Raw genomic sequence first — 17,200 nt, 5'->3', positions numbered from 1 at the left:
TGGAAAAGTGGTAATTAGGCCAAGATTGGACAGTAGACCATGAGCAGAGGCAGGTCCCTCTGGGACTACACTTTCCTGACCAGCTGTTCTCCAATTAATGCTCATGACTCAGAAGTGTTCTTAGTGCTACTCTTTCAAAAGTGGCATGCCTTTTTTGTCCATAGTATAGTATTCAGTGTTACCAAACAAAAGAGGCATTACATAATGATAGTCCAACAAGAGGATATAACATTTGTAAATAAATATTTAGGTAACCTTATGTTGCGTGAATGAATAAAGCAAATGGTAAAAGAGCTAAAAGGAGAAGTAGTAATACAATTACTAGTAGGAGACTTTAGTACCCTACTTTCACCAATGGGTAGCTCATTCAGACAGAAAATAAGGAAACATCGGCCTTAAATGACACATTAGACCAGATGGACTCAGCAGACAACATATATAGACTGTTCCACCCAAAGCAAGAGAATGAATACACATTCTTCTCAAGCACACATGGAATATTCTCCAGGATAGATCATACGTTACACCACAAATATGAGTCTGAATAAATTTAAGAAGACTAAAATCATATAAAGCATCTTTCCTGACTACAATGTTATGAAACTAGACATGTTACAAGAAGAAAATTGGAAAATTTCACAAATATGTGAAGATTAAACAACATGCTATTGAACAACTAATGTGTCAAAGAAGAAATCAAAAGAACAATGAAAATGGAAATACAACATACCATAATTTATGGGATGCAGCAAGGGTAGTTCTAAGAGGAAAGTCCTTAGCAATAAATGCCTACCATCAAGAAACAAAGGTTTCAAACAAACGACCTCACTTTACACCTCAAGGAACTAGAAAAAGAACAAAGCCCAAAATTAGTAGACAAGGAAAAAGATCAGCGTGGAAATAAATGGAATAGAGGCTAAAAAGACAATAGAAAAGATCAATGAAACCAAGAGCTACTTTTTGAAAAGATAAAACTGACAAACCTTTTGCTTGACTCAGGGAAAAAAGAGAGATGAGGACTTAAAATCAGAACTGAAAGGTGAAATGTTATAATACCTCAATACCCCAGAAATACAAAGGATCATAAGAGACTACTATGAGCACTGTACATCAACAAATTGGACAACTACCAAGACTGAATCATGAAGAAACAGAAAATCTGAACACACTGATTACTAGTTAGAATGTTGAGTCAGTAATCAAAAACCTCCCACTAAAGTCCAGGACCAGATGGCTTCACTGGTGAATTATACCAAAATTAATACCAATCCTCAAACTCTTCCAAAAAATATAAGTGGAGGGAATACTTCCAAACTCGTTTTAGAAGGCCAGCATTACCCTGACACCAAAACCAGATAAGGATGCCACAAGAAAATTAAAGGCCAATATCCCTGATTAATATAGATGTGAAAATCCACAAAATATCAATATTAGCAAACTGGATTCAACAGTACCTTAAAAGGATCATACACCATGATCGAGTCAGATTTACCCCAAGGATGCAAGAATGGTTCAACATCTGCAAATCAATATGATACACCACATTAACAAAAAAGATAAAACTCACAGGATCATCTCAGATGCAAAAAAGCACACTTGACATACTCAACATCAATTTATGGTAAAAAACAAAGTGGGTATAGAGGGAATGTACCTCAACATAATAAAGGACATATATGACAAGCCCACAGCTAACATATTCAGTGGTGAAAAGCTGAAAGCTTTTCCTCTAAGATCAGGAACAAGACAAGGATGCCACCAACTCACCGCTTTCATTCAACATAGTATTGGAAGCCCTAGCCAGGGCAATTAGGAAAAATAAAAATCCAAATCAGAAAGCAGTAAAATTGTCACTTTGTGGATGACATAATATGTATAGAAAACACTGAAGACTCTTAAAAAATTTAGAATACAGTAAAGTCACAGGATACAAAATCAATACATAGAAATCTGTTGCATTTCTATACACCAATAACCAACTATCAGAAAAAGAAGAAAGCAATGCCATTTACAATTGCATCAAAAAGAATAAACTACCTAGGAATAAATTTAACCAAGGAGGTGAAAGACCTATACATTGCAAAGTAAGACACTGATGAGAGAAACTGAAGACACAAATAAGTGGAAAGATATTCAGTGCTTGTGGAGTAGATGAATACTATTAAAATGCAGGAACTAACCAAAGCAATCTACATCTTCAATGCAACCTCTATTAAAATTCAAATGGCATTTTTCACAAAAATTGAATAAATAATCCTGTAATCTGTGGGGAACCACAAGAGATCCTGAATAGCCAAAGAAATCTTGAGAAAGAACAAAGCTAAAAGCACATGCTTCTTGATTTCAAACTATTACAAAGCTATAGTAATCAAAACAGTATGATACTGGCATAAAAACAGATGCACAGATCAGTGGAATAAAGAGCCCGGAAATAAACCCACACATACGGTTAATTTACAACACGACTAAGAACATACAATGGGAAAAGGGCAGTCTCTCTTCAATAAATGGTGTTGGGAAACTGGACCACTATCTCACACCATACACAAAAATTAGATTAAAGACTTGACAAATAGACCTGAGACCATAAAACTCTTAGAAGAAAACATACACAGTAATTTCCTTGACTTTGGTCTTAGCAATAATTTTTTTGGATCTGACAGAAAAAGCAAAGGAAACAAAAGTAAAAATAAGTGGGGCTACATCAAACGAAAAAGCGCCTACACAGCAAAAGAAACCAACAAAATGAAATGAAGAGGTAATCTACAGAATGGGAGTAAATATTTGCAGATTATGTATCTGATAAGGGGTTAAGATCCAAAATGTATAAAGAACTCATATAACTCAACAGCAAAAACAACCCAGTTTAAATACGGATAGAGGATATGAAAAGACATTTTTCCAAAGAAGACATACAGAAGCCACAGGTACATGAAAAGGTACTCAACATTACTAATCATCAGGCAAATGCAAATCAAAACTACATCAGATGTCACCTCACACCTGCTGGAATGGCTATTAATCAAAAACACAAGAAATAATGTGTTGGCAAAGATCTGGAAAGAAGGGAACCCTTGTGCACTGTTAGTGGGGGTGTAAATTGGTCCAGCTACTATGGAAAATGGATGGAGGTTCCTCAGAAAATTAAAAACAGCACTAACATATGATCCAGCAGTTCTACTTCTAGGTATTCATTTGAAGGAAATGAAAACACTAACTCAAACAGATACATGAACCACCAGTGTTCACTGCAGCATTACTTAAACAGCCAAGACATGGAAACTACCTAAGTGTCTGTCAATGGATGAATAAAGAAAATGTGGGGACTTCGCTGGTGGCGCAGTGGTTAAGAATCCGCCTGCCAATGCAGGGGACATGGATTCGAGCTCTGGTCTGGGAAGATCCCACATGCCACGGAGCAACTAGGCCCGTGCGCCACAACTACTCAGCCCGCAAGCCACAACTACGGAGCCTGCATGCCACAACTACTGAAGCCCACGTGCCTAGAGCCCATGCTCCGCAACAAGAGAAGCCACCGCAGTGAGAAGCCCACGCACCAAAACGAAGAGTAGCCCCCGCTCGCCGCAACTAGAGAAAGACCACGCACAGCAACGAGGACCCAACGCAGCCAAAAATAAAAACAAATAAAAAAAGAAAATGTGGTACACACACACACACACACATACACACACACACACACAGACACACGAGTCATAATAAAGAAGGAACTCTTGCCATTTGTGACAGCATGGATATACCTTGAGGGCATTATGCTAAGTAAGTCAGAGAAAGACAAATATTGAACTGTATGATCTCACTTCTGTGTGGAATCCAAAAAAAAACCCCCTACCACCCAAGCTCATAGCTATAGAGAACAGACTGGTGGTTGCCAGAGGTGAGGAGAGTGGGTGAAATGGGTAAAGGGGGTGAAAAGGTATAAACTTCCAACTATAAAATTAAGTCCTGGGGATGTAATGTATAGCATGGTGACTATAGTTAATAATACTGTATTATGTATTTGAAAGTTGCAAAGAGTAAATTTTTTAAGTTCTCATCACAAAAATTTGTGTGGAGTGATGTTAACTAGACTTATTGTAATCATTTCACAATATATACAAAATCTAGTCATTAGGTTGAACACCTGAAACTAATGTTATATGTCAGTTATATCTCAAGTTTTTAAAAAAAGGAGAGAATGTAAAACAAAAAGTAAAGATGTGCCCCCTCAGGCAAGACAAAGACAAAATACGTCTTAATCGCCTCTGTCACAGCCAAAGTGTATCACATCTGCCAAATGTTCTACTTCTCCTAACACAACCTCCTCTCCTCCAGAATGAGGTAGATATAACAAAAAGAAATATTATGACTATATTAAAAGCAAAGTAGTGACTCATAAATATGGTTTCCTAGAACTCTGTGGTAGGTTAATTGGGAGTACTCTCTGAAACAAGACCTGTAAGGAAAGAGGGATGCAGAATTATGTGGAGGGATAAGTTGAACTGATAGGAACTTTCCAGATGTCCCATTCAGATCTCTAGCCCTAAAGCTGAAATGACCCTCCACAGAAGTCCTAAACTGAGGCACTGTCACTGAGCCTTTACCTGTACACCAACCAGTCATTTGGTTTAGACTGCCTGCAGGAATGAGCAGGCATTGTCTCCCTGGGCGAGGCAACTGCCATTAAGCTGAGAGCCATCTCCAGAGAAAAATTCAGCTGTGAGCAGTCACAGGCTAGCACCTCTGGAAAGAGCTTGTTATTTGTGAAAGGGATTCTAGGTGGTACATCCCAGCATCCACTACACAGTTCAACATCTATTTCCACAAATGCCAGACTAAGAAATACAGATCACAGAAAATCCCAAGGAACTAAGTCATTGAGGAAATATTGCAGCAATAGCCAAGAGAAAACAAAGTTGTACCCGATTTTGGGACTACTTTTTTTCTCGAGGAACATGTGTGGATTACAGAAAGGTAGCTAAAGGCCTCAAAAGCCAAGCATAGATTTTTTTTTTTCCTTTTTTAACAGTGAAGTGCTAGTGGGAAACAACTGGTATTGAGAGGCATCAAGTAGGTAGGTGGTGCTTGAATAACCTCCCAAGGCTTTGAGTTGACCTAGAAGTAATGACTAACCAGAAACTGTTCCTCCCACAAACAGATTGAAGGCCAGTTTTGAATCATCTGAATTATAATTCATTAATGTAATCTAGGATTGCTAATACCCTTACCTGCCTACCAAAATGACAAATCATTTGGAAGACAGAGAAAGATAGCATCATATTGGGCCACACATTTTCATTATAGTTTGATATGTAATAATCAGGGCATAAAAATAACCAGGTACACAAGGAAACAAAACATAACTGAAAACTGGAAAAAAAAAAAAAACCAGACAATAAAACACACAAGAGATCCAAATAAAGGAGTTATTGGAAACAGATTTTGCAATAACTATCTTTAACATGGTCAAGGAAACTTAAAAATGGAGAATTTTGGCCAAGAACTAGAAATTATATTTAAAATATAGAACCTAGAACTGAAAGACATAATAATAGAAATGACAAACTCCATAAATGGCCTTAACAACAGATTAGATGTAACTGAAAAGAGATTCTCTAGAAGTAGAGGAGAAAAAGAAGAGAAAAATGGGACAGAAGCAATATATGCAAAATTATTGGCTAAAAGTTTTCCAAGAATAATTAATGACACCAAATTAATGACTTATCAAATGACAGATTTGAAGGCACCAGTAACCCCATGCAGAATATACCCCAAAAAACTGTATCTAAGCACATTACGGTAAAGTGCTGAAAACTATAGCAAAGGCTAAGGCACAACCATAGTGAGGCAGGGAGGAGAATTTATCTTTAAAGGAGCAACAGCTCACCTTACAGATGAATTCATAACAAAAATAATGGAAGCTGGAGGATAAAAGAAGTATATAGTCCAGGTACTGAAAGAAAATAGCAGCCAAATCTGAATTCTACACCTAGCAGAATGATTCTTCAAGAACAAAAGTGAAAGTTATTTTCAAATAAAAAACCCAGAGAACTTCCTGTCAGGAGGCCCACACTAGAATAAATGGAAGAGGCAAATATTAAAATACACAAAAGATAAATAATTCTGTGACAAAAAGAAATTGAATCTAAAGAATGAAAGTGCCTGGAAAGTATTGGTCAACACGTTTCTATTATAATTTTTGATATGAATAATCAGGGCATAAAAATAATCAGATAAAGAAACAAAAAAACATAATTGAAAACTGAAAAAAAAATAGGAAGTGCTAAAAGAAGATAGTAGCCAAACTTGAATTCTATACCTAGCAAAAATGTCCTTCAAGAACCGCAAGGTGTTTCCTGATCACTGTAACCTAAAATGGGGGTTGGTGAGTTTTTCAAAAAATAGCCAGATAGTAAACATTCTGGATAGTTAGCTAGCTGCGTCTGTCACAACACTCAACTCAGTTGTAGCACAAAAGTAGCCATAGACAATACATAAATGGACATTAAAAAGTGAGAGAGAGAAAAGGGAGACTGTTCCTTCATTTTCAAATACTGAATGCCTATTCTGTATCTAGTGCCATTCAGGCATGGGGAGATTCAGTGTGAATAAGAAGTCTTTGCTCTCCACCTAATGGGACAATTCTAATTACAGATTTTCTTCCTATTAAAAGTGAATTTTAGCAAGCAGTAAAAATTTGTTTGATTTATGAGACCCAATCCTAACTTGATAGAATAAAAGAGCTATCAGTTCATGAACCATTAATATTTCCTGTTTAATTCATGAATATGACTTCAATCATTTTAGTGTGAATCCTGCAGAATATCACTCCAAGTCAGACACTGGTATAAAGGTACAGCAACTTGGGTTCACCAAAATCTCTCTAGAAAGGACAACAGGCTGAAGGATGGAGTAACTATTTTGGTTTTCTTTGTTTTGATTTGGCTTTTATTTATTTATTTATTTTTAAAGGTTGGGGATCCTTTTGCTTTTTTAAAAATTAATTAATTTATTTATTTATTTTTGGCTGTGTTGGGTCTTCGTTTCTGTGCGAGGGTTTTCTCTAGTTGCGGCAAGCAGGGGCCACTCTTCATCGCGGTGCATGGGCCTCTCACTATCATGGCCTCTCTTGTTGCGGAGCACAGGCTCCAGACGCGCAGGCTCAGTAGTTGTGGCTCACGGGCCTAGTTGCTCCGTGGCATGTGGGATCTTCCCAGACCAGGGCTCGAACCCATGTCCCCTACATTGGCAGGCAGATTCTCAGCCACTGCGCCACCAGGGAAGCCCCCGGATCTGCATTTCTAACAAGTTCCCAGGTGATGCTGATGCTGCTGGTCCAGGGACCACACTTTGAGAACCACTGCTGCAGCCATGAGACAGTCACTCTGTGAGTGTTAAGTGAGAGGTGCAGGTAACATCTTTTGCTCATAAGGCATCATCTTTGAAAGCAGAATCCCTTTTTCTGTCCAATATGACACAGCTAGAGAAAGCCCACACGCAGCAATGAAGACCCAACGCAGCCAAAAAAAAAAAAAAGTAAAGAAATTTCACTGTTTTATATAGACATATGGCTCTGCTTAAATATACATATAACTCATTATTATACATATTAATATGTGTAAGAATTCATATTTAACACATTTTTGACTGGAGATGTATTACAGCCACAGGCATTAGCTTCTGCAAAAATCCACCAGTCAATAATTTGTTAATACATATAAAAATTTTAAATGGTAAAATAAGGGTGACATTCCTATTTCCAACTTGGAAAGTACTAGGTCTGATGAATGCTAAGCAAGGAGGTGCATTCAGAGCCAAGAGAATGTGCCTCTGAAGCTATTCCTTAGAGTAGATCTGGACACCCGGGGTCAAAGAACTGGCCTAGGCTTGCAGTTGCTACCAAAAGCCAGCACAGGCAGTGGGTGAGACATCTGAGCAGACAGGCAACAGAGGCAGTCAAACCCAGGAGACTGGGGAACATGGGGATTTCAAAGACAAGTCAGGATTGTAGATTTAAAAGGAAGCTCAACTGTGCCATGTGGACTGAGAAAAGAGTTCCAATTGTTTCCTACCATAGGGATATACCACTCTTAAGTGTGGACAGATCTGAGCCCAAAGATTAGTGGCCTAGAGAGAGTGCCTATCTGGAATGGAAAGTGGGAAAACAAGATGTAGCATTATTTTCATCATTGGTGGTTTGTTGGTGATTGGTGTTTTCATTAGGTAGTATGTGGAAATGCTATGGGGTTGATCCTGTCTGTCAAAGTGAAAAATCAATACTAACTTTAAAAAAAAAAAACCAACCTAGATATAGGTAGGCTCCAGCTAATTATATATCAGAATTCAAATTCACTGAGACCAATTATTTTAAAAGCAGAATCAACTAATTTTGCTGGGGGGACACATTACACAGGAGTAATGATCAGGCCTTAACTGTTCAGGACAACCCCAACAGTACATTATAAAGTTCATTACATCTTAAAGCTCATGTCATAAACATGACATCTTAAAGGTAGTACACACTTTTTTTTTCTGGTCTTTTCAAGACAAGTAAATTAACAAAACAGAAAAAAATATAATGTCAGAGCAAACATCCAGAATGTGGGTTCAAAAATAACTTTCTATGTTTCCATTTCTAGCTATGACAAATTAGCTTGTTATGCTCTTCCACTGAAAACAAGAAAGGCTGAACAGAATGCATGCAACATCTATTTGAAGTCATTGGAGAGTTTATAAGGCACCCGAGACTTGAGGGGCAAAGATCCTGGGAAAAGAGACCAGTAGAGAAGCAACCTAGGCTGGTTTTCTTCTCACGCATTTACTAATTTTTATGTTGTGTGAGGTGAGAAACTAAAAGGGAAAAAAATGTAGGTGAAAAGTACAGCAGAGCATTCAGCAGTCTCACAATGCTAAAAAAAACAAAAATTGAACTTAAGGACCTCAAGGAGGGAGGTTTCCAAACACTTCATTCAGGCTCTTATTGTGACCCCTAGACTAGAAGTTGAGGTGAACCAGACGCAGAGCCAGCTTTATAAAATCAGAAGCCCAGCCTTGAATAAGATCAGTTCTTGACTGGATTGAGATGTTCCTGCTCTAGTTGTTTGCTAGAGAATATGGTGAATCCTCTCTGGAAGAGGATAATTTCATCCACAGCTTCCAGTTTTTCATACACAATCTCCAGCATCCCATCAAAAATTACCAAGCATAGGGACTTCCCTGGTAGTCCAGTGGTTAAGTCTCCATGCTTCCACTGCAGGGGGTACAGGTTTGATCCCTGGTCGGGGAACTAACATCCCACATGCTGCTCAGTGTGGCCACAAAAAAAAATAAATAAATAACAAGCATACTAGGAAATAGGACCAAAAGAGAAATGGACCTGAAAGGAATTCACACAATTGACTTCTACTGGACATAGACTTTGAAACAGCCAAGATTGATACATCCAGGAAAAGAGAAAACAAGACTATGTCACCAGAAAACTGAAATCTGTAAAGAACTAAATGAGAATTCTAGAACTGATATATTAAATAGGGAATTTTATGTATGGGATTAATGAAAAATTAGACACAGGTGAGGAACGATTAGTGAACTTGAGGGTAGGTCAACAGTAAATATCCAGGCTAAGTACAAAGAGAAAAAAGTATTTTAAAAAATCATAAGATACATATTAGACATGGTACAAAAGTCTAAACTACATGTAATTGGAATCTGAGAATGAAATGAGAGAGAGTGATATTCAAAGAGATTATAGCTGAGAATTTTTCCCAAACTGATGAAAAGGCATCAAGCCAATAAGCACTTGTGGAAAAATGCTCAACATCACTGGCCATGAGGGAAATACAAAATAAAAACACAGTAAGATACCTCTTCATGCCCACTAGAAAGGCTATAATTAAAAATACAAGTGTTGGGCTTCCCTGGTGGTGCAGTGGTTGAGAATCTGCCTGCCAATGCAGGGGACACGGGTTCGAGCCCTGGTCTGGGAAGATCCCACGTGCCGTGGAGCAACTAGGCCCGTGAGCCACAATTACTGAGCCTGCGCGTCTGGAGCCTGTGCTCCGCAACAGGAGAGGCCGCAATAGAGGCCCGAGCACCACGATGAAGAGTGGCCCCCACTTGCCGCAATTAGAGAAAGCCCTCGCACAGAAACGAAGACCCAACACGGCCATAAATAAATAAGTAAATAAAATAAAATAAATAAAAATTTTTTTAAAAAATACAAGCGTTGGTGAGGATATGGAGAAGCTGAAACCTTTATATATAACTAGTAGGAATGTAAAGTGATGCAGCCACTTTGGGAAACAGTTTGGCAGTTTCTTAAAAAGTTAAACATAAATTTACCATGCAAACCTCCTAGGTATATAAAAATATATCTATACAAAGACTTGTATGCAAATGTTCAGCAGCATTATTCATAATAGCCAAAAAGTGGAAATAATCCAAATGTCTATCAACTGGTGAATGAATAGACAAGATGTGGTATATCCATACAATAGAATTCTATTCTGTGATAAACAAGAATGAACTACTCACACATGCTGCAGCACACGTGGGCCTTTAAAACACACTAAATGAAAGAAGCCAGACACAAGGGACCACATATTGTATGAATTCCATTTACATTATCAGAAAAGGCAAACCTACAGAGACAGTGGAATAATGATTTCCTGGGACTAGGGGGTGAGAATGGGAATGACTGCAAATGGACACAATGGATCTTTCTGGGGTGATGGAAATATTTTAAAATGGGATTGTGGCAATGGTTGCACACCTCTGAACATACTAGAAACCATTAAATTGTACATTTTAAATGGATGTATTTTATGGTAAGTAAATTACCCTCAATAAAGCTGTTTTTTAAAAAGATGAAATAAAGACATTTTAAGACAGAATGTCTTAAGACTGGGAAAATTCATTATCTTTAGACCTACATTAAACTTAAAAATGAAAAATGATCTCAGATGGGAACATGGAAATGCAAGAAAGAATAATGATCAATACAGGTAAATTTAAATAAATATTATTTTATAAAACAACAATAATAATCTTGTGTAGAATGTAAGATGTCTGTAAAATTAAAATGCCTGACAAAAACATAAAAGGCTGGAAAGAGACAGAGTAAGGTATTCTACAATACCAACATTCTTTTAAAAGCGATAAAAGTACTAATTGATGTTACACTCTAATAAGTTAAAGATGCATGTTGTAATTTCCAGGCTAACTACTAAAAGAATAAAGAACATACAGAGCCAAAAGGGGGGAGGAGGAATGAATAATAAATACTTGGTTAATCCAAAAGAAGGAGAGAAAAAGGAATACAGAATGGAATAAATAGAAAACAAATTGTAAGATGGAAGATTTAAACCCAAATATATCCAGAAGTATAATATATATAAATGGTCTAAGTAATTAAAGGCAGATTATCCGAATATGTAAAAAACAAAACATAACTGTATGCCACTTACAAGAGCCACACTTAAACATAAGGATACAGAAAGTCAGGGGCTTCCCTGGTGGTGCAGTGGTTGAGAATCTGCCTGCCAATGCAGGGGACGCGAGTTCGAGCCCTGGTCTGGGAAGATCCCACATGCCGCGGAGCAACTAGGCCCGTGAGCCACAACTACTGAGCCTGTGGGTCTGGAGCCTGTGCTCCACAACAAGAGAGGCCGCGATAGTGAGAGGCCCGCGCACCGCGATGAAGAGTGGACCTCGCTTGCTGCAACTGGAGAAAGCCCTTGCACAGAAACTAAGACCCAACACAGCCATAAATTAATTAATTAATTAATTAATTAATTAATTTAAAAAAAGAAAGTCAAAAGTCCTCAAAGAGTGGAAAAATATACACTATGCAAATATCAAGATTAATGTGATGCAGCTATTTTAATATCAAAATACTTTAAGGAAAGCTATTATAAAGACAGTGTCCTTTTTACAATGATAGAAGGTTCAATCCAACACAAAAATACATTTCTAAATTTTTAAACATCCAGAAACATAGCTCCAAAATACATAAAGCAAAAATGATGACTAAAAGGAGAAATAGACAAATCTACAATCAGAGTGAAAATGTTTAATATACCTTTCTCAGTAACTGATACAACAAGCAGACAAAAAATTCAGTATGAGGCCTCGTTAACATGATTATCGAGTTGACTTGTTATTCACAGAACACTGTACCCAAGAAAAGCAGAACATACATTCTTTTCATATGGAACATTTTCCAAAATTGACCACATGCAGGGCCCTGAAGCAAGTTTCAACAAATTTTAAAGAACTGAAATTATTCAGTGTGTTCTCTGATCATCATGGAATTAAGCTAGAAATCAATTAGAAAAGATCAACAAGAAAATTCCTGAAAATTTGGAAATTAAGCCATTCAATTATAAATGATCCATGGGTCAAAGGAGAAAGCACAACAGAAATTAGAAAGTACTTTTAACAATGAAAAACAATGAGAGTCTAACATAAATTTTATAGGATGTAACTAAAGCTATATTGAGAAGATGATTTATAGCCTTAAAAGCATATTAGAAAAGAAATAAAATCAGTTATTCAAGCAGCCATCTTAAGAAGAAAAAGAATAGCAATTTAAACCTGAAAATGTGGACAGAAGGAAGTAAGAGTAGGAAGTAACGTCACAGAGACAGACATACCATACAGAAAATCATCAAAGCAAAAAACTGGTTCTTTAGAATACTAAGAAAGCTGATAAACCCAGGAGCAATACTGATAACAAAAGACACACACAAGTTATCAACAAAAAAGGGGACATTGTTACAGATCCTAGAGACAAATAGTTAATAAGATGTGAACTTTATGTGACTAAATTTACACATGTATTTAAGATGGAAAACTTCCTAGAAAAACATAACTTACCAGAACTGATACAAGAAAAAAGAGAAAATATGAATACTGAAACACACTTAATATTCATATCCAACTGCCTGATAGACACATAAGCCAAGTCAGAGAACCACGGAGTTATCCCTGACTGCCCTGAAAGAATTTCTTCCCTCTTGTAGCCGTAAGGCTGATACAGTGATAGATCAGAAGCAGTCTGATCCTGCAGGTTACTGACTTAACAACACAGGTTGAATTCATAGCTCCAGCAGATTTCTTAAGTGAAAATTACAGTATTTGGGGGTAAAAGTGCAAAACTGAAAAGCAGAAGGGTAATATTTGAGAGGATTCTAAGAACTCCAATCACCCCCAAACCCCAAAGATTTCCCTGGCCAACAGCAGCAGCTCCTCCTCCACTACCTAATGAGAATGGTTTGGACTTTCTTGAATACCCTGCAATGACCACACCAAAATAAAATTCCAATTCCCCTCATTTACCAGTCCTACTACCTCCTACTGCCTCTAACCTATGACTAAGACAAACCCTCAACTTCTGTATAATTCCAAAGACAAACCTTGGAAAAGAAAGCTTATATATTAACAGAATTACAAGAATTTCCTAACTCCTGAGGAAAATGTGTCCAAAGGACTCTGAGGATGCTGGACTGGGAAGGAGAAACATAATTTAGATGAAACTGAATTTACTGCTTCGGGCATATTTCAATGCAAATGGTCACAGGTGATGATCGAACTCATGTTCCAACCATGGGGGCCAGGTACAATTTTGTACCCATCCTCTAACAGTGGCTGGATCCTCAGTGCCTTGAAACCCAGCTAGGTCAGACAACTAATGCAAGATCCCATTTCCTTGTGGATCTATTTCCTGTAATATTTCTGGATACCAATTACTTGATCAGCATTCTTATTTTCAGAACACAGAATCCCCTCAAGCTAGTTTAAGCAAAAAGAATTTATTATGCAGTATAGATAGCTCATAGAATCACTGAAAAGGTTTCAGATGGAGTCCAGGCTGAATTCTAGGAATGACTCCCAATCCCATACCACGGAAGTGAGCTTGCAAGGTACAGTGCTGCTTCTACAATCAAGAAGCTACCTGCCACACCAGAAAGCCTCCATCCACATAGCCACCAGCTCCAAAACCGCATCACCCTTGGTAAGACCCAAGCCTGCATAATAAATAGACGCCTCAGGCCCTGCTTCTGTCCCCACATAACTCACTTCTGAATCAAAGTCTCACACAAGTGCATCTGATCAGAGAAACTTTGGTTTTGTTTGGAATCTTAGCTCTAAAGGAGTCTGGGAAGCAGGCATCCTTTTTCGTAACAACATTGTATTGCTTAGTATGAATGTGTCATAATTTATTCAACATTTCCTTTCTGGAAGACACTTAGGTTTCTTCTGTCTTTGCTGTTAAAAACACTGATGTCTACCTTTATCCTAACTACACACCTGTAAGAAAGGACTGTGATCCTGAATATATCTTCTTTCTTTGCATGTGTGTATGCTTCTGGGCTTGAAACTGAATTTCCTGGTCATGAGCCACTGTTTTTCCATCTCCCTCCCCTACACTTTATCTCCCTCCTCTACCCCCCTTAAAGTCTAACATGTTCCTTTCCCAAAGAGAACAAATATATACTGAACGAATGGATCATCCTGCTTTTCTTTTGCCTCAAAATACTACTTGCATTTGGGAATTTCAGATGCAAAATAGCCTGGCTCACTTTCTTTTTGCTACAGCATATCTGGGTCAGGCATCTTGAAAAAGTCCCTAACAGAATATTATGTCATCTCCCACGCTTTTCACTAATTCATTTTTCATAGCTGAGTGCCAGTTGTCTCTAACCAATTAAGAGCAATGGCCCATAATGGTGCTCTCTGCTTATAAAAATGCATTTCACAACCCCAGCACAAATATGCATCTAGTAGAGCTAGCAGTGTTATGTACCCTGAATGAGGTGTCAGAACAGCAGCATGTGGATTCACATGCAAGAGAACCCTGGAGGAGAAATATTTACATACATTTTAAAATGTACTTTTTAAAAAGTGCTCCCAGGCAGCAAAGTACTGAATATGAAATGTGCAACATCTTTATTTTTCTGAACTTCATTTTCAATAACCATAAAATGGGGATAAAATCTACTTTTATAATGCTCTACGAGGATTAAACAACTGTTAAACTAAAATATACTACTGCTGTTACAAACGATATCTGCAAATAAATGTCACCAAATGTCCTAGAACATGTTAGCTAAGAAGGGCTGGAAGTTGTCTACTGACCAGTGATAGATCAGTCAAGAAGTAAATTTTCCCAAAGTTAGCACCCTTCTCCCTAAGTGATTTTCTCTCCTCATTCTGGCCATTAACAGATCTTGATGTTTGTCCTACCCCAAAGCCCAACTCTAGCCTGTGCCTCAGCAAGTAGGCAGCAGCATGAAGGGGGTGGAGGGTGGAGAGGGCTGCTGCAGCAGAGGAGAAAACAAAAACCAAAGCATGCTTTCCACGAGCTCCCTAATTCATGTATATAAATATGTTTTGTCTAAATGGAATAATTTAAATGTTCTGTGTGACTGCCTTTAAAGACTTGTAGCCTGCCTATATGCCATGGTGAGATCCCAATTTTAGCCAGGCCACTACTGAAGAATCGATAAAGCTCGGTAGGCTAGGCGCAGACTGCCACTTACCAGCCACGTAACTGTGTGCCAATTACTTAACCTCTCTTGCACCTCTGTTTCTTCTTTATACTAGGGATCATCACAAGTCTACTGTGCAGATTAAATGTGTTATTTAGAAAACATTTAGAACAATGCCTGCCACAAGTAAACAGTACCAATGCAATTAAAAATAATCAAAAAGCAGCTATTGATTTGGTAAACTAGTCACTCTAAAATTTTTAGCCCTGGGACTTCCCTGGTGGTCCAGTGGTTAAGAATTCGCCTTCCTTGGGGACTTCCCTGGCGGTCCAGTGATTAAGACTGTGCTTTCCAATGCAGGGGACGTGGGTTTGATCCCTGGTCGGGGAACTAAAATCCCACATGCTGCGGGGCAACTAAGCCCACGTGCTCTAGAGCCCGCACATCACAACTAGAAAGAAGCCTGCATGCCACAACGAAGATCCTGCACGCCCGCAACTAAGACCCAATGCAGCCAAATATTTTTAAAAATAAATAAATAAAAATAAAATTTTTAGCCCTGTTATCTCAAATGTATCGCCCCAGCCTTATTTTACTACACCACAGATCCAGGATTGTTTTATCCACTTTTCTTTACTATCCTTCTCTTAGTATGACATTTTCACTCCTGCTCCTAGATTTTACTACTTCTTGTACCTGTAACACTTGCCATGGTCTGGCTTGCCTTGGGTATAGGTGTCTGCATCTGCATCTCGTGGGGTCTCCAACGTTTAAGACTCCTGTGGACTGCTTCAGGATCACCTGGGGAGCCCAGGAGGCTCATCAGTAGGCCTGAGGCTGACCTGGACACCTGACTTTTCTCATTTCCTCAGGTGATCCAGCTGTGCATTCAGATCTCTGCAAAATTGTGAGTTCCCAGAGGACAAGAGCATAAGTTCTAACATTTTCTGTTCCTTTACAATGCCTTAATCTGTGCCAGCACTCAATAAATGTTTTGGGGGGTTTTTTGGTTTTGTTTTTTGTTTTTGCCAATAAATGGGTTTTGAAAGAAAGTTGTCCTTGTCTGAGGATGACATAGGCCTGTGGGCTTCATGACTGTCAAGTGTGTATATGCAAGAAACGCAAAGGAACAAAAACATAGCTGAGGAGCAATTCTATCCTTTCAGCAGTCCAGAAATCTGCCAGTGGCAAAACACACCACTACAGATTGTTACTGCCATTATGTTGCTCACGATTTGTAAAACTGAGGTTAAACTGTAATCACTACTCTGGAAGCTGCTCCTCTATGAAGCAATCATCATAAAGATGGTCTATTCGGTTGGACAGTATTTAGTTTGCCAGGGCTGTCACAACAAAGTACCACAGACGGGCGGGGGCGGGGGGCTTAAACAAGAGAAATTAATTTTCTCACAGTTCTGGAGGCCAGAAGTCCGAGGTCAAGGAGTCAGCAGAGTTGTTTCTTCCAAGGCCTCTCTCCTTGGCTTGCAGATAGCAATCTTCTCCCTGGGTCTTCACACGTGATCTTCCCCCTGGGTCTCTCTGTTCAAATTTCCTCTTCTATAAGGAGACCAGTCATACAGGATTAAGGTATGCCCTCAGGACCTCATTTTAGCTTAATCACTCCTTTGAAGACCTTATCTCCAAACATACTCACATTCTGAGGTACTGGGGTTAGAATTTCAATATATGAATTTTGAAGGAACACAATTCTG

This window comes from Balaenoptera acutorostrata, chromosome 11, assembly GCF_949987535.1.
Source record: "Balaenoptera acutorostrata chromosome 11, mBalAcu1.1, whole genome shotgun sequence".
NCBI lineage: Eukaryota > Metazoa > Chordata > Mammalia > Artiodactyla > Balaenopteridae > Balaenoptera > Balaenoptera acutorostrata.
This window is presented reverse-complemented; position numbering follows the sequence as displayed.